Source organism: Mauremys mutica, chromosome 4 (assembly GCF_020497125.1).
Source record: "Mauremys mutica isolate MM-2020 ecotype Southern chromosome 4, ASM2049712v1, whole genome shotgun sequence".
Classification (NCBI taxonomy): domain Eukaryota; kingdom Metazoa; phylum Chordata; order Testudines; family Geoemydidae; genus Mauremys; species Mauremys mutica.
In genome coordinates, this window is record NC_059075.1 from 148,091,207 (window position 1) to 148,111,980 (window position 20,774).

The following is a 20,774-nucleotide window of genomic DNA, read 5'->3' on the forward strand; positions in this document are numbered from 1 at the left end:
TCCCTGGAAAAATCATGGATCAGGTCCTTAAGGAATCAATTTTGAAGCACTTTGAGGAGAAGGAACAGTCAGCCTGACTAACCTAATTGCCTTCTATGACAAGATAACCAGCTCTGCGGATGACGGGAAAGCAGTGGACGGTCTCCCACAGTATTCTTGACAGCAAGTTAAAGAAGTATAGGCTGGATGAATGGACTATAAAGTGGATAGAAATCTGATTAAATCATCAGGCTCAATGGGTAATGATCAATGGCTCCATGTCCAGTTGGCAGCTGGTTTCAAGCAGAGTGCCCCAAGGGTCGGTCCTGGGGACGGTTTTGTTCAATATCTTCATTAATGATCTGGAGGATGGCGTGGATTGTACTCTCAGCAAGTTTGCAGATGACACTAAAATGGGAGGAGTGGTAGATACGCTGCAGGGTAGGGATAGGATACAGAGGGACCTAGACAAATTAGAGGATTGGGCCAAAAGAAATCTGATGAGGTTCAACAAGGACAAGTGCAGAGTCCTGCACTTAGGATGGAAGAATCCCATGCACTGCTGCAGACTAGGGATTGAGTGGCTAGGAAGCAGTTCTGCAGAAACGGACCTAGGGGCTACAGTGGATGGGAAGCTGGATATGAGTCGACAATGTGCCCTTGTTGCCAAGAAGGCTAACGGCATTTTGGGCTGTATAAGTAGGAGCATGGCCAGCATATTGAGGGACATGATCGTTGCTGTAGGAAGCAGGTGAGGCAGATTTGATAAACATAGTGTGAAGGGGCTATTCAAGTAATTGGAGCACTTAACTAACAATGGACTTTGAGAGACGCCAATGGACATCTGACCTTTCCTGGGAATGTTCAAATTAACATGTAAACAATGGCTTCGGCCTGCAAAAAGCTGAATCATTCATAGACAGGTGACTTGCCCAGGTGGCTAGAGACCCCATTGTGTGGCTGTGATGTGGCACAAGAGAAAGACTATATAAGGCCCTGGAAGCCCCTCCATTTTGTCTTCAGCTGGCTGAAGAGGTAGCCTCTCCATCCCAAAGAGATGCCTGAAAGAAACTGGAAAAAATGACAGTAACTATGGGGGTGTGAGTGATTGTTGGACCCAGACTAGGAAGGAGTCTAGTCTGTCAAAGAAGCTTATTGGAACATCTCTGAGGGTGAGATTTACCTGCATTTATTTTCCTACTGCATTAGGCTTAAATCTGTGTGTTTTGTTTTATTTTACTTGGTAACTTACTTCGTTCTGTCTGTTATTGCTTGGAATCACTTAAATCCCACTTTTTATTTGTAATAAAATCACTTTTGACTTATTAAGTAACCCAGAGCAAGTAATTAATTCCTGGAGGAGCAAACAGCTGTTCATATCTCTCTATCAGTATTATAGGGGGCAGACAATTTATGAGTTTACCTGTATAAGCTTTATACAGAGTAAAACGGATTCATTTGGGGTTTGGATCCCATTGGGAACTGGATGTCTGGGTGCTAGAGACAGGAACACTTCTTAAGCTGTTTTCAGTTTAATCTGCAGATTTGGGGCACATGGTTTAGACCTGGAGGTTTGTGTTGAACTAGACTGACGTGTCTGGCTCAACAAGACAGGATACTAGAGACCCAAGCTGGCAGGGAAAACGGGCTTGGAGGTAATTCCAGCACATCAGGTGGCAGTCCCAAGGGGGTCTCTGTGACCGAACCCGTCACAGTTCATCTAGGATTGCCAACCCTCCAGGAATTAAAGATTAATCTGTTATGTCATGTGATGAAACTTCCAGGAATACATCCAACCAAACCTGGCAATGCTAGGCACAGCTCTGTAAGAATGTGCAAGTTTCTAGTCCAAGTTTAATGTTAAATGCTTGTTTCAGTGTTGTTTGCGCTCCCAATCTCCATTTTGAATTCCAGGTGCTGCCATCTTGTATGTGGCCTCAGCAACTCTGAAACTGGGCCTTCGGCACCAGCGATCCCTGTCTCCCTGCAGCAAATGCATCCAAAGCCAGACTCCTGCAGGAGACTTGTCCTGGGCCCCTTCAGGCTGTGATGCTCCCAGTGAGGATCTGCAGCGACAGCGGCCAGCCTGTGCAAACCAAGGATGAGTCACCTGGCTGCAGGAGGTGAGCATCCTTAGCTCAGTGCAGAGAGACAGGGGCTCGGCCAGCATTCAGTGCACCCAGTGTGAGGGGTCTACCCAGCCCAGTTGCTGTCTCCATCTGTCAGCCCCAGGGCAGAGTTGCTGTGTCTCTGTGAGCCAAGGTCTTATCACCCCTCCTCATAGGCGGCAGGTTTGTATAATTTTTGGTGGGACCCAAAATGGTGGTGCCCCCCCGCTCCCGCCATGTAAGCCGATATAAAATGAAGCTACAATGCATCAGTGCCACAAGATTACAAGGGTCAATTAAAAGTGGAAAGTCAGAAGCAGCACTTGCCTACTTCAATATACAGTATTATATTTTGTTGCACCTGTTGTGATGAAGTGGGAATGTCCTTAATATTTTCTCTGAATACTGTGTGGGTGCCTCAGTTTCCCCTGCAAGATGCCAACTGAAGGTGTTGGGGACAAAGATCAGGTGGCCTCCTTGTACGGAAGAGACACAGAGGCCAGAGGAGGGAGTGCCAGTTTGGAGCTGGCTGGGGAAATGGGGAGAGACCCAGAACTTGGTTCTGGGCTCCCCACCCCCCAAGATGGACCTGACAGAGGGGTTCTGTTTTCTGTACCTACAAGCTCTGTTTAAACTGTGTTCCCGTCATCTAATAAACCTTTTGTTTTACAGTCTGGCTGAGAGTCACATCTGACTGCGGAGTTGGGGTGCAGGGACCTCTGGTTGCCCCAGGACCAGCCTGGGCAGACTCGCTGTGGAAAGTGCATGATGTGGAAGGGCATGCTGAATGCTCCGAGGTCAGACCCAGGAAGGTGTAAGCTTCTTGCCCTGGAGACAGTCTGCTCCGAGAGAGGAGGCTCCCCCAGAGTCCTGACTGGCTTTGTATGGAGTTGTTCCAAAGCATCACAGCATCCCCTTCACACCGTGCACTTCCCAGAAGTCCGCACAGGCACTGACACTCCCTCCTCCGGCCTTTGTCTCTTTTCCAGGCATTAGGAGGCCACCCGATCTCTCTGTTCTCCAACACCTTCAGTTGGCACCTTGCAGGGGAAACTGATTTGGGAGAAATGAAGTAAAAGCTGCCCAAACCGAGCTTGAGCACTCCTGAATTTTGAGGTGTTCAAATCTGGAAGGCAGGTGCTGGGGGTGGGAGAGGGCTGTGGGCTCCATGGGGCAGCAACTGTCTGGAGCTGCACGGAGCCAGACACGCTGGTCTGAGTGGCACAGTAAGCGGTTTGGGGGTTGGAGAAGGGGTAGGAGGTTCCGGGGGGCAGTCAAGGGACAAAGAGCAGGGGGGGTTGGATGGGGCAGAGGTTCGGAGGGGCAGTCAGGGGACAGGCAGCAATTGGATAGGCATGGGAGTCTAGGAGGTTTATTAGGGGACAGGTAGAGGGGTTCTGGGGGGAAGTTGGGTGGGGCCTCAGGAGGGGGCAGTTGGGGACAAGGAGAAGGGAGGCTTAGATAGGGGCTGGGGTCCCAAGGGGCAGTTAGGGGCAGGAGGTCTCGGGAGGGGGTAATCGGGGGACAAGGACCAGTGGTGCTTAGATAGGGGGTGGAGGTCCTGGGGGGCAGTTGGGGCAAGGGTCTGGGGAGGGGGCAATCAGTGGCCAGGGGCTGGGATTCAAAGGGCTCTGGGCTCCCTGCCCCTGGGGCAGTGCAGAGCCCTCTGACTCCCGGCCGCGGCTGCGATTTAAAGGGCGCTGGACTCCCCGCGCTTGCAGGCAGCCCAGAGCCCTCTGACTCCCGGCCGCGGCTGGGATTTAAAAGGCTCTGGGCTCCCCGCGCTTGCAGGCAGCCCAGAGCCTCTGACTCCCGGCCGCGGCTGGGATTTAAAAGGCTCTGGGCTCCCCGCGCTTGCAGGCAGCCCAGAGCCCTCTGACTCCCAGCCGCGGCTGGGATTTAAAAGGCTCTGGGTTCCCCGCGGCTGCCGGCAGCCCAGAGCCTCTGACTCCCGGCCGCTGCTGGGATTTAAAAGGCTCTGGGCTCCCCGCGGCTGCAGGCAGCCCAGAGCCTCTGACTCCCGGCCGCGGCTGGGATTTAAAAGGCTCTGGGCTCCCCGCGGCTGCAGGCAGCCCAGAGCCTCTGACTCCCGGCCGCGGCTGGGATTTAAAAGGCTCTGGGCTCCCCGCGCTTGCAGGCAGCCCAGAGCCCTCTGACTCCCGGCCGCGGCTGGGATTTAAAAGGGGCGAAACCTAGCTCCAACTATTGGTGGAGCAGAGCCCCTGACTGTAAATATTCCTGGGGCTAAAGCCCCAGGACCCCATATAAGTCGGCGCCCATGCCCCTCCTGTCTCCTCTCGGTCCGTTGTCCTCCCCTAGCAAAGCATGCTGGGTTCATTGGTCAGTGCTTGGGGTTCCCATTGTCCTCTCGGCTCCTCCATTGACATGGGTCGGTTTCCGCCAGTCCGGTAACGCCCATGTGCATCACCACAGACACGTCCGTGAAGGTGCAAACAATTCGATGTTTATTGGGATGAACTTTTAGCTAGAAATGATTTCAATTGTTTTTCTCAGTGTCCCCCTTCCCAGCTCTGACACCACAGAACCTTGCCTGTGTCCCTGTTCCCATTCCCTTCCTTTACTTCCTGATTGACTGCAGACTACATAGTAAAACGTGAGTTCTGCTTAGCCATACCTTAACCAATTATTTTACTGAAATTTAAATAACGAATGTTAACATATTGTAACATGATTATTTAACCAATTATATCCCACCACCTTAATTGGTTTACACCCAACAAAATGAATTACACACCAGACAGAAACAATCACAGAATCAGGCAGAGATTATATAGACAAACAATAGGGAAGTGGGGACTACAGTGACAGAACAACAAAGAAATGAGGATTTCACACCCCAGCTATTGGTGAGTTCTTGCCAGACAGGATGCTACCAAACTAAGTTTTCTTTAAATCTTCTAGGCTCTTCCCTTTCTCTGGAGGTGACAGCTCGGATCACCTTTTGAACAGCCCAAAGCTGCCTTATTTCAGGGTGACTGGTGAGGACGTGACCGTTTGCTTCCCAGCTTATGGCTGCCTTTGCTGCTTAGCCAAAGGCTTTAGGCTAAGAACAGGGCCTCAGACTAGCACAGCGAGAGAAGGCCTATAAACAAGCAGACTGTGATTTTGATTCTCGTTCTTTACCCCTATAACTAGCTAAGTGATAAGAATACACCTACATTCTTAAAGTCTAGGCCTTTGCCGACAGGCCTGAATATCTGTATCCTAACTCTCCACCTCTTTTTTAATTAGTGTTCCAGACTTCCCATTATAGTGGGCCGGAGAAGGTTGGGTTTGGGTTCTTTGTCCCGGCCGAGGAGCCTGTCCTAGCAGCGGCCGTGAGCCACTTGGGGGCAGTTTGGGTTTCAGGCGCTGGTGGAGCCCAGCGTGCAGGTTCGGTGCGGGGAATCGGGGCAGAGGCAGCCCCCTGTGTCTGGGGATGGAGGTCTGGGCTGTGGCAGGGCGCGCGGTCTCCTTGTTCAATGCGTTTCCCTCTCTCTCTCATGACATGGAGTCCCCAGGCGATGCTCTGGAACTGCTCCCCACAAAGCCAGTCAGGACGTTGGGGAGCCTCCTCTCCCTTGGAGCAGACTGTCTCCAGGGCAAAAAGCTCACCCGGCTTCACCTTCCTGGGTCTGACCTTGGAGCATTCAGCATCTGCCCCTCCATGCGCTTCCCACAGTGAGTCCGCCCAGGCGGGGTCCTGGGGAAGCCACAAGGTCCTGCATGCACCTGCACGTCTGCTGTGTGTGGGGAGTCCCCTCCCCCCAACCCCACAGCTCACTGGGGCTGCAGCTGGGACCAGCTACATGGGGAGGAGCAGCCTGTGCACTGGGGCTGCCAGGGGGCAGGTCGCCTGCCCAGGGCTGAGGACGTCCATTCTGGGGGAAGGGAGAAGAGCGGATGCTCCTCCCTGTGTTCGGGCCCAGCAGGGCTCTACAGTGGGGAAGGGAGCGGGAGTGGGAGAGCGCCCCCTGCTGAGCCCACAGCATAGGGCACGGAGGCAGCACTGTGAGCGGAGAGCGCCCCCTGCTGAGCCCTGACTGCCAGGTGATAATGGAGCATGAGCTACTCTCCTCCACCAGGCCCCGGCTTCCCAAGGGCTGACAGCTGAGCTCCCCTGGTGCCTGGTCAGTGTGTCCCCTTCTCGGGGGTGGCAGGTCCCTGGGCATGGCTGGGCCATGGTCCCCATCTCCTCCCCTCCCCCAGGGCTACGTGCTGGCAGAGCGTGGCTGTCCCCCAGAGCTGGGCTGGGCGCATGGCCCTAGGCCGTGTCCTCTTCTCTGCCTCTCCCCTCCCCCTGTCCTATTGGGTGCGTGGCCGTTCCCCAGAGCTGGGCGCAGGGTCCTGAGCCGAGTCCAGGGCACTGGCTGGCTGGGACTGGGCGAACCCGGGCCTCACCACCAGCAGGTAGAACACCCCAGGCAGGATGCGGAAGCCGAGGCGTTGCAGGGCGTGCAGCGAAGGCTCGTTGTGGGGCAGCACCCAGCCGTAAACAGGGAAGCCGCAGGCATGCAACTGTGCTGCCAGCGTCCCCACCACGGCCCTCATGTGGTGCTGGCCACGATGCTCCGGGAGGGTGTAACCGTGTGTCAGGGCAGCCAGCGGGTCGGTGAGGGACCAGGAGATGGGGGTCCCCTCAGGGTCCAGCAGGCAGGCACTGGGGAAGTGGCGGATCAGGCGGCTCAGGTAGCGCAGGCTCCAGCTGTTCCCTCCAAACGTCCAGGTGTCTCTGAGCAGCATGGCGTGGGCGGGGGACACGGGGGCCAGCCTGAGCCCCCTGTCAGGCCTGCAAGACAGGGCAGTGGGATGAGAGACATGTGGGGGGCGGGGGGTGAGCACAGTGGAGATTGACCTGGCAAGGGGAGGGGTTGAGTGTGGAAGGGTGTGGGGGGTAAATAGAAACACCATGGGCAGGGGAAGGGGTAAGTCTAGGGGAGGGGAGTGGGGAGCGACCCAACATGAGAGGTGTGAGCCCAGGGGGATATTGACCCAGCTTGGGGGGCAGGGATTGAGCTGGTATGACATGGCATAGAAGGGGAGCAGGGTCCGGCGGCGCCATCCTCTTCCCGGTTGTGGGACTGAGCTGGGCTGGATAGAAAATTTGCGCGGGCGGGGCGGGGGAGGTTTGCTGAATCCCAAACTGGGGTGGGGGGGCATGGAAAGTATCCTGTGGGGGAGGGGTGTGCCACCCAGCTGTGAAGGCAGCGCCGCCGCCAACAGCAGCCGAGAGTTACGGGGGGCGTGGTATGGCATTGCCACCCCTACTGCTGCATAACGTTTGGCCTTTGCACTGGGAGGGGAGGCTATGGCAAATCCTGGGTGACTATAGCACCCATAACGCTCCCCCCCCGTGCCTCCGTGGAGGGGGGCTGACCTGGCATGAGGCTGAGGGGCGATAGACCCGGGGTGGGGGAGAAGGGGGAGCCCTGGGGGGAGGGGATCGAGCCAGGAGGCGGCACATGGGGGGAAGGCGACCCCTGGGGGGGGAGGGGATCAAGCCAGGCCCCGGCACATGGGGGGAAGGGGGAGCCCTGTGGGAAGGGGATCGAGCCAGGAGGCGGCACATGGGGGGAAGGTGACCCCCGCGGGGGGAGGGGATTGACACACTCCCGCAGCCTCAGCACAGGGGCTGTCTGACAGGGCCCAATCCAGCCCCAGCAGAGCCATCGCTGCCGATGGGCCGTGACTAAGCTCTGCTCCTGACATGAAAGCACCAGGGCTCAGTGGGCAGCAAACCCCCTGCCCGGGGACCTACCCGCTGACAGGGATGGGGGGACCAGGGGGCTCTGTGCTTGGAGCCCCCTCCCCTTAGAGGGGACGGCTCTGGGGTCAAGGACCCCTGGCTGCCCGTCCCAGGATATGGAAGGTTACAGGCTGCCCCTCCCCCTGCTCTCCCCATCCTGGGGCCAAGGAGGTTCTTTGGCCAGGCTGGGCTGCCCCTGCCCCCGGCGAAGCTCTAGGGCTGACTCAGCCCTGCCCCGGAGCAGGATGGGAAATCCTTGGCAGCATGTGCCCAAGGCCTGGGGCTGTGTGGGGCTGTGGTTGTGGCCTCACTCTGCCAGCACCGTTAGCCTGGGGAACTCATTGCCACCTGATCTGTGGCGCAATGGAGGCCTATGGCCTGGCACCCCGGGGTCCTTCCATTCCCCCAGCCCCGCTCCCCACTCCATCTAGCACAGGCTGGTTGTGTGCATTGCCCCATTCTCTCACACACCCCATATCTGGGGGCACCTACCGGTACTGGGGCATGGCAGGTGGGTCTGGGTGCAGCAGTGGCCGGTATGGATACGTCTCCATCTCAAGGCCCCTGGCCCTGGCGATGTCGCTGAAGGTCTCATGTACCCCGTCCTGCAGCCCTGCAGGGACAGCCGTGTGCTGTCAGCAGGGGCCCCCCGAAAGGTGCCCATGGATGTTGGGGGCCCAGCTTGGTGGGGGAGAGCAGCAGGGAGGGGCCAAGGGCCACTGTGAGCCGGCATGACCCAACCGGGGGTTCCCAAGCTTGGCTCATTCAGGATCCCGGGTCTGGATGGAGAAGGGGCCCAGGTGAGCTCCTCGGGGCTATTTGCCTGTGGGGCATGGGCAGGGACTCAGGTGGACCCCTTAGGGCTGTTCGCCTATGTGGGGAGAGGGGCCTGGGCCAGCTCCTCAGGGCTATTGGCCTGTGGGGGAGGGGAGCGGTCCTGCCCCCATGTGGCAGGTGCTGGATGAAGCAGGGCTGGAGGGGCTCACCCAGTATCTGGAAGGCCTGGCCCCAGTCCACGGCGCGGCTGTTCCCCAGCAGGGCCCGGCAGGCGCCCTCGTCCCGGTAAAAGGCCGTGTACAAGTTGGTGAAAAAATCACTTGGGTCCCACGCCACCTGCAGGGGGGACACTGCCTGTGGGTGAGCGCAGCCTCTGCCTCCGGCCCTAAGTAAGAAATTGAGGTGGGGGGGAAGGGGCCCCGTGAACAGAGCCAGGGGGCTTAGGGCAGAATGGGCAGCAGAAAGGGGAGACAGGCTATGGGGAGGTGGGGCAGCCAGGAGCGGGAGGGATAGAGATGACACCAAGCAGGGAAAGGGGCAAGGAAGTCGGGGAGGGCAGCGGGGCAGTGATGGTGTCAGGCGGGGGAGGGGAGCGGGGCAGTGATGGTGTCAGGTGGGGAAGGGCAGCGGGGCAGTGATGGTGTCAGGTGGGGGAGGGCAGTGGGGCAGATGGGAGGAGCCCAGCAAAGGCCTCACTTCTCTGCGTGGCCGGGTGAGGACCATTTTGAACTCTGGCCATGAATCCACCAGCACCTCCTGGCCAGCCGGGTTCCCGGTTCACATGCATCACCGTGCCGTAGACCTGCCAAGACACAGGGGTCAGAATCTGGGGATGTCCCGTTCCCCAGGATCGGTGCTGGGCCCCAGCTTTTACGCTGCCCCTTGGAGGAGCCCTCAAAGTGCCAGCCCCCCAGGGGGCCCCACTCTTCCTGCAGGGCAGGCCAGGGCCTCTGAGATGGAGCCTCTGGGCTCCAGCCCTCCTGCTCCACCCCGTGAGCTCTGCCCGGTGCCTCCCACTGAGCCAGACCCCTGGAGAGACCTGGTCGCTCTTCGGGGGCTCCCACACCCCAGCCTGGGTTTGCAGTGACACCCGGCAGCATTGTCAAGCCAGGCCAGTTTATGAGTCACGGAGCGGCCTTAGGTGAGCAGAGAGAACTGGGGGTAAAGCAGTGTCCATTGCGGTCAGCCAGGGCCCAACCAAGCTGGAGTGAAAGCCCCTTTCCAGGCTGTCTCTGTCTCTCTCTAACCTCCTTGGCCAGCTCCAGGTGAGAGCCTCCATCTTTGTCCAGCACCTCTTAGTCCTGTGCTCTCGAGCTGGGGTCTCTGCTCAGCCTCCCAGCTGAGAGGCAGGAAATCCAGGAGTTGGCAGCACTTGCCTTGTCTCTTATATGCCCATATAAGAGCCCATATAAGCCAACTTATATGGGCTCTTGGGGCTAAAGCCCCAGGAATATTCATAATCAGGGGCTCTGCTCCACCAATATTTGGAGCTAGGTTCCCCCCCCCCCCCAGCTTCCCTGCCTGAATGTAAAGAGAGCGCACAGCGAGTGTCTCTCTCCCTTGCTTTTGCTGCCGTAGCCTAAGGCTACAGCTGCAGCATTAGCATAAGAACAATGCTAACTAACTGCTGCTGTAGAGGGGGAGGGGAGTGGAGGGGGCCTCTTCTCCCCTCCCCTGCCCCTACCTGGAGGAGACGGGAACGGGACTTCCGGCCAGGAGAGGGACATCACTCACCTTAGCAGCTGCTGGGGCTTCCATGAGTGTTTGACCCTATGATTCCCCCCCAGCCCCAGCTCCAGCCCCCACTCCTACCCCCAGTGAGGCGCAGCAGGCTGCACAGGGGAGGCAGGAAGCCACATGTGAAGGCAATGCCCCCTCCCCCAGCACCCACCAACCCACCCGCCACAGGAGGGATGGGAGAGGGAGGCTTCCTAGACCTGAGCAGCTGGGGCTTGGATGAATTTTATGACACCCTGCTCCCCCACCCCATAGCCAGCCGACACCCTGCCTACCCCACTTCTGCCCCATGCTGGGCAAGGGGCAGCCCCATCACCCATCCACAGTGAAGTTATGGTGAGGGGCAGCATGGAAGTCCATCTGTGATGGGAACCCCCCCCAGCACCCATCATAGGGGAGGGGAGTGAGCTTTCTGGACCTGAGGGGCCCTAGGAGCATGTGCAGTGACTGTGGTGCAGAGTGAGTGTGCTGTGGGGGGTAGGGGGGCAGAGGAGGGGTCCCTCCCCTGGAGCTTGCTGCTGCCAGTGGTGGTGATGGGGAGTCCTCTCTGGCCCTAGCCCTGGGGCAGCCTGTCTGCATCCCAAGTTCCTCATCCTCAGCCCTGCCTCACCCCAAAGCCTGCACCCCCAGCACCGAGCACGCTCCTGCACTGTGAACCCCTCATCCCCAGCCCCACCCCAGAACCCTCACCTGAGGGGAAAAACATGCAACTTAAATTTGGTGGTCAGTTTGGAGTATCATTGTATTTAGCACAATATTTGATTATTTTACATCCTTCAAAGTATGTAACTGGTCGTATACAGGTGTTTTCTCTGAATACTGTCTGTGTGCCTCAGTTTCCCCAATGCATTTCTTAAGGCTCTAGATGGTGAGATAAGGGGGTGTGATTGTTGTAAAGCCCTAGAGGGCCAGTGTGATGCCGTCTGCACAGAGAATGGCTGACACCCTGCTTCCAGGCAACTGATGGCCTGGGCCACCCCCCTGCAAGGTGCCAACTGAAGGTGTTGGAGAACAAAGAGATCAGGTGGCCTCCTAATGCCTGGAAAAGAGACAAAGGCCAGAGGAGGGAGTGTCAGTGCCTGTGCAGACTTCCGGGAAGCGCATGGTGTGGAAGGAGATGCTGTGATGCTTTGGAACAACTCCATACAAAGCCAGTCAGGACTCTGGGGGAGCCTCCTCTCTGAGCATACTGTCTCCAGAGCAAGAAGCTTACACCTTCCTGGGTCTGACCTCGGCGCATTCAGCATGCCCTTCCACACCATGCGCTTTCCACAGCGAGTCTGCCCAGGCAGGTCCTGGGGCAACCAGAGGTCCCTGCACCCCAACTCTGCAGTCAGATGTGACTCTCAGCCAGACAGTAAAACAGAAGGTTTATTAGCTGACAGGGATACAGTCTAAAACAGAGCTTGTAGGTACAGAAAACAGGACCCCTCAGTCAGGTCCATCTTGGGGAGTGGGGAGCCCAGACCCAAGTTCTGGGCCTCTCCCGATTTCCCCAGCCAGCTCCAAACTGACACTCCCTCATCTGGCCTTTGTGTCTCTTCCGGACAAGGAGGCCACCTGATCTCTTTGTCCCCAACACCGTCAGTTGGCATCTTGCAGGGGAAACTGAGGCACCCACTCAGTATTCAGAGAAAACATTAAGAACATTCCCACTTTGTCACAACAGGTGCAACAAAATTTAATACCGTATATTGAAGCAGGCAAGTGCTGCTTCTGACTTTCCACTTTTAATTGACCCTTGTAATCTTGTGGTGCTGACGCATTGTAGCTTCATTTAATATCAGCTTACAGGGTGAGAGCGCGGGGGGGGGGACCACCATTTTGGGCCCCACCAAAAATTATACGAACCTGCTGCCTATGCCCCTTGCCCCCACAACTGGGTAGCCAAGCAACACATAGAGGGAAAATGAGGCACACATAATGTTGTAAAAATATATCAGGATACAGGGCTAAGAGCTGGCTTTTGGGGGGTCTCAGCAGCTGTCACCTTGGCCTAACAACAATCATAGAATCATAGACTTTAAGGTCAGAAGGGACCATTATGGTCATCTAGTCTGACCTCCTGCACAATGCAGGCCACAGAATCTCACCCATAATTAGAGATATACCAATCTCCTAGAATGGGAAGGGACCTTGAAAAGTCACTGAGTCCAGCCCCCTGCCTTCACTAGCAGGACCAATTGTTGCCCCAGATCCCTATGTAGCCCCCTCAAGGATTGAACTCACAACCCTGGGTTTAACAGGCCAATGCTCAAACCACTGAGCTATCCCTCCCCTTGACCTAACAATGGGACAGAGGCAGAGCCAGCCATGGGGCCCACGATGTCTTGGCTGGCTCATTGCCCAGGCTTGGCCAGCCTGGCTGTGGCTTAACCTTTTGTTGCCTGCACAGAGGGCCCGAGGCAGCAACAGTGGTTCGTTGCCCGGTGTGCTTCGCTCCAATAAACACACCAAGGTGGAGAAGCAGATCTCAAAGCGGTGCAGGGAGACAGAGGTGTCTCAAATCAAGCACCCAGATACAAGCGGTTTTTCTCTCTTTATACATAACTTCAGCTAAGCATTCCCATTACCCCCACACTCCTCCCCCCTTACTCCCCCCCTCCCCGCTCCTGTGTTTTGCAAAGGCTGCCGGGGTCTCTGCCAACACCCACCGCAGGGGCCCGGTCCAAGCCTCTCGCGGGCATCTGGTTCAGCTGCATTCGCTGCAGGGAGCCACGGAGAGAGATGGGAGGGTTGGTGTCAAAGGCCCAGTGGTGGAGGTCACGGGCCTGCCCCTGTGAGCTGTGTGCAGCCTCGGGCCCCGGCCCACTCCAGGGGTCGCTCCCAGGGCCCTGGTGACAGGCTGGGGTACGGCACATCCCCTGTGGATCTATGAGAGCCTGCCCGGCCCCTGAACTGCTGCCCCCCGACCTGGAGAAAGGGTCTGCCCCCCAAACTGCTACCCCTGACCAGGTGGAGGGGCCAGCCCTCCATGTACCCCCGACCCAGGGGATTGCACCCCAGCCCAATCTGTGCCCCATCACCCAGGGGACTCCGAGGGACTTTCCCCTGCTCTCTGCCCAGCCTGAGGGTGGGAGGGTTCGGCCCTGTGGGGGTGGGTGAGTTCTGGTCACCGGCAGTGTGTCAGGCAGGCCCCGCCGTAGCATCCCCTCCAGCAGCCGCAGCTTGGAGGGACAGCTCAGGATCAGCATCGCTGGCTGGGATGGGCCTTCACAGCTTCCAGCAGGACAGTGCGAGGGACACCTGTGGGGCAGGAGACCCATCAGTTCCCTCTGACTGTCTCCTCCCAACCCCAGAGACCAGCTGCCAGCTCCCAGCCCTGCCAAAATAGCAAACACTGTGTAGACCCCACAACAGCTCACCAGTCTGTGCGCAGCCCCCCGTGTGTTCACCAGAGACCTTACACTACCTAACCTAACCGGTCTGTGCGCAGCGCCTGTGCTCACCAGACACCCTACAATAACTTACCAGTGTGTACGCAGCCCCTGGGCTCCTAGAGACCTTACAATATCTCACCAATCTGTGCACGGCCCCCGTGCTCACAAGAGACACTACCATAACTCACCAGTCTGTGCACGGTGGCCGTGCTCACCAGAGTCACTAGCATAGATTATTAGAGTTGGAAGGGACCTCAGGAGGTCATCTAGTCCAACCCCCTGCTCAAAGCAGGACCAATCCCCAACTAAATCCCCAAATGGCCCCCTCAAGGATTGAACTAACAACCCTGGGTTTAGCAGGCCAATGCTTAAAGCTCTGAGCTATCCCTCCCCCCTCAAAGTGCCAGCCCCCCAGGGGGCCCCACTCTTCCTACAGGGCAGGCCAGGGTCTCTGAGATGGAGCCTCTGGGCTCCAGCCCTCCTGCTCCACCCCGTGAGCTCTGCCCGGTGCCTCCCACTGAGCCAGACCCCTGGAGAGACCTGGTTGCTCTTCGGGGGCTCCCACACTCCAGCCTGGGTTTGCAGTGACACCCGGCAGCATTGTCACGCCAGGCCAGTTTATGAGTCACGGAGCGGCCTTAGGTCAGCAGAGAGAACTGGGGGTAAAGCAGTGTCCATTGCAGTCAGCTGGGGCCCAACCAAGCTGGAGTGAAAGCCCCTTTCCAGGCTGTCTCTGTCTCTGTCTGACCTCCTTGGCCAGCTCCAGGTGAGAGCCTCCATCTTTGTCCAGCACCCCCCACCTCCCAGTCCTGTGCTCTCGAGCTGGGGTCTCCAGAGGCGGGGAAATCGAGGTGTCATCAGCACTTGACTTGTCTCTCTGGCTCCCTTGGCGATCTGAGTTGATTACAAGAAGTTCCTTAAGGACCCTTTATTCCACCGTCACAGGGAGGTGACACCCACCCCTATGTCTCTTAACCTGCCCTGAGAGTAAACTTAATCCTCCCCCTTGCCCCCACAACTGGGTAGCCACGCAACACATGGGGGAAACTGAGGCACACATAGTGTTGTAAAAATATTACAGAAAATCCTACTTTATTGCAGCACTTCACTGGGCAGGGTCACTTTACCCAGTGACTGTCCCGGTGAAGTTTGAACCCACAAATGCTATCCATAGACGCCACGGCATCTTCCCCATCCCTGTCCTACCAGGCACTGTCAGCATGCTGACCGCTGGCTCTAATCCACCTCACCCTTGCACTACACAGCTCAGAGCAGTCTCACATCCATCCACCCTTAGGGTGGGTCTGGTCGCTGACACTAGCAGGGCGCAGTGGGGAATTTTCATGCAGCCTCAGCCCCCTTTTGCCACCCCAAAATCTTTGGGTATGAAACTGGGATGGGATCCAGCCACTGCATTCCCCGCCCTCCCTCCCCCATCTGCCATGGTGAGGACTAGGAGGAAATTCAGAACCGGGGGGTGGGAGGTGGTGGTGGTCAGAGCCATGATTGGCAGGCACCCAGCTGTCCTACACTGTGATTGGCTGCCATGGAACCACCCACATGTTCATTAGCTTTACGCAAAGCCTGCCCAGACTGAGATTGGCTGGCACAGAGCCCGCTTGTGCTCTGATTGGATGGGCAGCTCCTGGCGGCTACGCTGGGTGAGCAGCAGGCATTGGTGCTGGGTATGGACTTATGGAGGCAGGGGGCGAGTGAGGAGGAGGCCCAGGGGGAGGCTCCCCGACTACCTCTACACTGGGGGAGGGGCCCTGCCCTCCTGCTGCTACCCCTAACCCAGGGCAGGGGGCCTGTGTGACAAAGTAGAAGCTTTCTGTAGTATCTTTCTGAGGCCCATGTGTGCCTCAGTTTCCCTCTGCGTCCTGTACTGCTCTGTGCAGCGTGTGAAGGGAAGGGACGGGTTGTGTCTCATGTAACAGCCTGGCTGGAGACCAGCATCATTAACCAAGGGAATAATCTCTACACATGTGCAAGAAGGGTCTGGAGAGACCATGGAAACCCCAGTGGCTGGGATGGACGTTCACACCGAGCGAGCGAGATTCCCCCCTCACGGCTCTGCAGCCGAGAGGCCCCCAGCTGAAGAACAGCGGCCGCGAGGGGTCAGGATAGGGGGCTAAGAGCCAGCTTTTGGGGGGTCTCAGCAGCTGTCACCTTGGCCTAAGAACAACGGGACAGAGCCAGAGCCAGCCATGGGGCCCGCGACGTCTTGGCTGGCTCATTGCCCAGGCTTGGCCAGGCTGGGCTGTGGCTTAACCTTTGATTCCCTGTGCTAACCTGAGGAGTCTGTAGCCAGGGGACTAATGAACCGCTCCTGTGTTTTGCAAAGGCTGCCAGGGTCTCTGCCAACACCCACCGCAGGGGCCCGGTCCAAGCCTCCTGCGGGCGTCTGGCTCGGCTGCATTCGCTGCAGGGAGCCACGGAGAGAGATGGGAGGGCTGGTGTCAAAGGCCCAGTGGTGGAGGTCACGGGCCTGCCCCTGTGAGCTGTGTGCAGCCTCGGGCCCTGGCCCACTCCAGGGGTCGCTCCCAGGGGCCTGGTGACAGGCTGGGGTACAGCACATCCCCTGTGGATCTATGAGAGCCTGCCCGGCCCCTGAACTGCTGCCCCCCGACCTGGAGAAAGGGTCTGCCCCCCAAACTGCTACCCCCTGACCAGGTGGAGGGGCCAGCCCTCCATGTACCCCCGACCCAGGGGATTGCACCCCAGCCCAATCTGTGCCCCATCACCCAGGGGACTCCGAGGGACTTTCCCCTGCTCTCTGCCCAGCCTGAGGGTGGGAAGGTTCAGCCCTGTGGGTCGGGCGAGTCCTGGTCACCGGCAGCGTGTCAGGCAGGCCCCGCCGTAGCATCCCCTCCAGCAGCCGCAGCTTGGAGGAACAGCTCAGGATCAGCATCGCTGGCCGGGATGGGCCTTCACAGCTTCCAGCAGGACAATGCGAGGGACACCTGCGGGGCAGGAAGCCCATCAGTTCCCTCTGACTGTCTCCTCCCAACCCCAGAGACCAGCTGCCAGCTCCCAGCCCTGCCAAAATAGCAAACACTGTGTAGACCCCACAACAGCTCACCAGTCTGTGCGCAGCCCCCCGTGTGTTCACCAGAGACCTTATACTACCTAACCTAACCGGTCTGTGCGCAGCGCCTGTGCTCACCAGAGACCCTACAATAACATAACAGTCTCTGCATGGCCCCCCCGTGTGTTCATCAGAGACACCACCATAACTCACCAGTATGGGTGCAGCCCCTGTGCTCACCAGATACCCCACAATAAGAAGGCTGCTCTAAGGCCGTGTGATGCCAGGGCTGCCCGTACAGAGCTACGGTCCCACTCACCTGGGGTGACTCCGTGCCAGGGGAAGGAGCAGTTCCTGGGTGTCTGTGGAGCTGCCAGGTCCCTGCCTCTCTCTCCTTCTGCGGCTGCTCCAGCCTCTTATCCCCGAGCAAATGAACCATTAACAGAGTCCTGGAGCGCAGAGGCGGTGACATCTTGTGACGATCTGGGAATGTTCTTAATGTTTTCTCTGAATACTGTGTTGGTGCCTCAGTGTCCCCTATGCAGCTCTTAAGTATCTAGGTGGTGGAATAAGGGTGTGTGATTGCTGCAGAGCAAAGGGCCAGTGTACATAAATGCCTGACCTTCTGTCTCCTAGCAGCTGATGGCCTGGGCCCCTCCTCTGCAAAGGTACCAACTGAAGGTGTTGGAGACAAAGAGGTCAGGTGACATCCGGGCCCAGGAAAGGAACTGAGCAGAGGAGGAGGGGCTGGAGCGGGTTTTCAGGCTGGAGCTGGCTGGGGACTAGGAGTGAAGTACAGACGTGGGGGTCTGGCTCACTGCCCCCTAAAATGGACCCAGCCGAGGGGTCCCGTTCGCTGTACCTACAAAGCTCTGTTTTAGAGCGTGTTCCTGTCATTTAATAAACCTCTGCTTTACTGGCTGGCTGAGAGTCACGTCTGTGGGGATGCAGGACCCTGTGGCTTACCCAAGACCCGGCCTGGGAAGCACACGAAGGGGCAGAGGATGCTGAATGCTCCAAGGAGAGACCCAGGAAGGTGAAGCAGTGTGAGCTTCTTGTCCTGGAGACAGTCTGCTCCGAGGGAGATCACTGTGTATCCACCCCGCACCCAGCGCAATGGGGCCCCAATGACCCTGACTGTGAGCGCCCCACAGCAGGAAATGCATTTCCTATAACATACCAGGATTCAGCTTGGGCCTTCTCATCACATTTGAAAGCCCCAGCCTCCTGGAAGATAGTGCCATGGTGAATAGAGCCACTTTGGGTCAGATCAGCCAGTGGGGGGGAACCAAAAAACCAGGGGATTGGTCCCTGCGACAAAGTGGGAATTTTTGTAGTATTTTATGACTCCTGTATGTGCCTCAGTTTCCCCTATGTGTTGCAGTGTTACCCCGTGGGGAAAAAAGGGAGCAAGTTTGCTCTCAGGGCAGGCCTTGAGGCATAGGTGGGCATCACTTCCCTGTCTGGGTGGAGGAGAGAGTCATTAAGGAACTAGTTGAATTTGACCCACATCAGCAAAGGGGCCAGAGAGACAATACAAGTCCCCGTGGTTTATGGAGTTCAGGGAAGCTGAGAAAAGACCCCACCTGGTGAACAAAGGATTGAGAGGGGGCAGATAGGGGATTGTGACAGAATGTACCCTTGTGTTCACACCGTACCTACTGTTGTAATAATCTTTGTACAACCTTGCAAGGTATTATTTGTAAATGTATAATTTGCCGGTCAGTATTGCCCTGATAAAATATGTGTGTGGCAGCATTGTACGTGAAATGATAATATTCCCCTTTATGGTGTTAACATGTGCTCTAACCTGAGGCTGGCAAACAGGCCTGTCTCAACAAAGGAATGGGGGCTCTACTTAATTTACATTTAAGCAACAAACAGAGTCATCAAGCAGGAAGGGAAACAAAAGAAACTCCAACAGGGGAGGAAAAAGCACCAGGGAGCATCCTTCAGTACAGACTCTCTCTCCTGAATCTCAGCTGCAAATGTTTTCCAAGTGTTTCTGCCCTCTGTGGAGAAAGAAGTGGTTCAGAACTATTTAGAAAAGCTGGACAAGCACAAGTCCATGGGGCCGGATGCACTGCATCCGAGGTTGCTAAAGGAGTTGGGAGATGTGATTGCAGAGCCACTGGCCATTATCTTTGAAAACTCATGGTGATTGAGGGAGGTCCCGGATGACTGGAAAAAGGCTAATGTAGTGTCATCTTTACAAAAGGGAAGAAGGAGCATTACAGGCCATCAGCCTCACCTCAGTCCCTGGAAAAATCATGGATCAGGTCCTTAAGGAATCAATTTTGAAGCACTTTGAGGAGAAGAAAGTGATCAGGAACAGTCAGCCTGACTAACCTAATTGCCTTCTATGACAAGATAACCAGCTCTGCGGATGACGGGAAAGCAGTGGACGGTCTCCCACAGTATTCTTGACAGCAAGTTAAAGAAGTATAGGCTGGATGAATGGACTATAAAGTGGATAGAAATCTGATTAAATCATCAGGCTCAATGGGTAATGATCAATGGCTCCATGTCCAGTTGGCAGCTGGTTTCAAGCAGAGTGCCCCAAGGGTCGGTCCTGGGGACGGTTTTGTTCAATATCTTCATTAATGATCTGGAGGATGGCGTGGATTGTACTCTCAGCAAGTTTGCAGATGACACTAAAATGGGAGGAGTGGTAGATACGCTGCAGGGTAGGGATAGGATACAGAGGGACCTAGACAAATTAGAGGATTGGGCCAAAAGAAATCTGATGAGGTTCAACAAGGACAAGTGCAGAGTCCTGCACTTAGGATGGAAGAATCCCATGCACTGCTGCAGACTAGGGATTGAGTGGCTAGGAAGCAGTTCTGCAGAAACGGACCTAGGGGCTACAGTGGATGGGAAGCTGGATATGAGTCGTTGCTGTAGGAAGCAGGTGAGGCAGATTTGATAAACATAGTGTGAAGGGGCTATTCAAGTAATTGGGAGCACTTAACTAACAATGGACTTTGAGAGACGCCAATGGCCATCTGACCTTTCCTGGGAATGTTCAAATTAACATGTAAACAATGGCTTCGGCCTGCAAAAAGCTGAATCATTCATAGACAGGTGACTTGCCCAGGTGGCTAGAGACCCCATTGTGTGGCTGTGATGTGGCACAAGAGAAAGACTATATAAGGCCCTGGAAGCCCCTCCATTTTGTCCTCAGCTGGCTGAAGAGGTAGCCTCTCCATCCCAAAGAGATGCCTGAAAGAAACTGGAAAAAACGACAGTAACTATGGGGGTGTGAGTGATTGTTGGACCCAGACTAGGAAGGAGTCTAGTCTGTCAAAGAAGCTTATTGGAACATCTCTGAGGGTGAGATTTACCTGCATTTATTTTCCTACTGCATTAGGCTTAAATCTGTGTGTTTTGTTTTATTTTACTTGGTAACTTACTTCGTTCTGTCTGCTATTGCTTGGAATCACTTAAATCCCACTTTTTATTTGTAATAAAATCACTTTTGACTTATTAAGTAACCCAGAGCAAGTAATTAATTCCTGGAGGAGCAAACAGCTGTTCATATCTCTCTATCAGTGTTATAGAGGGCGGACAATTTATGAGTTTACCTGTATAAGCTTTATACAGAGTAAAACGGATTCATTTGGGGTTTGGATCCAATTGGGAACTGGATGTCTGGGTGCTAGAGACAGGAACACTTCTCAAGCTGTTTTCAGTTTAATCTGCAGATTTGGGGCACATGGTTTAGACCTGGAGGTTTGTGTTGAACTAGACTGACGTGTCTGGCTGAACAAGACAGGATACTAGAGACCCAAGCTGGCAGGGAAAACGGGCTCGGAGGTAATTCCAGCACATCAGGTGGCAGTCCCAAGGGGGTCTCTGTGACCGAACCCGTCACAGTTCATCTAGGATTGCCAACCCTCCAGGAATTAAAGATTAATCTGTTATGTCATGTGATGAAACTTCCAGGAATACGTCCAACCAAACCTGGCAACCCTAGGCACAGCTCTGTAAGAATGTGCGAGTTTCTAGTCCTAGTTTAA

The 20,774-nt window shown here is 56.2% G+C and overlaps 1 long non-coding RNA gene and 1 pseudogene across 1 annotated transcript; both read right to left on the bottom strand.

Annotated features, from left to right (window-relative positions):
* Window positions 1–4,910: 4,910 nt before the first annotated feature.
* LOC123369094 lies at window positions 4,911–9,889 on the bottom strand (annotated as a pseudogene).
* Window positions 9,890–12,969: 3,080 nt separating this feature from the next.
* Window positions 12,970–17,389, bottom strand: LOC123370221. Its single transcript, XR_006579312.1, has 3 exons — window positions 17,075–17,389; window positions 16,561–16,690; window positions 12,970–13,593 (listed from the first exon to the last, which is right to left on the bottom strand). It is a non-coding gene; the product is annotated as an uncharacterized LOC123370221 (long non-coding RNA).
* Window positions 17,390–20,774: the final 3,385 nt, after the last annotated feature.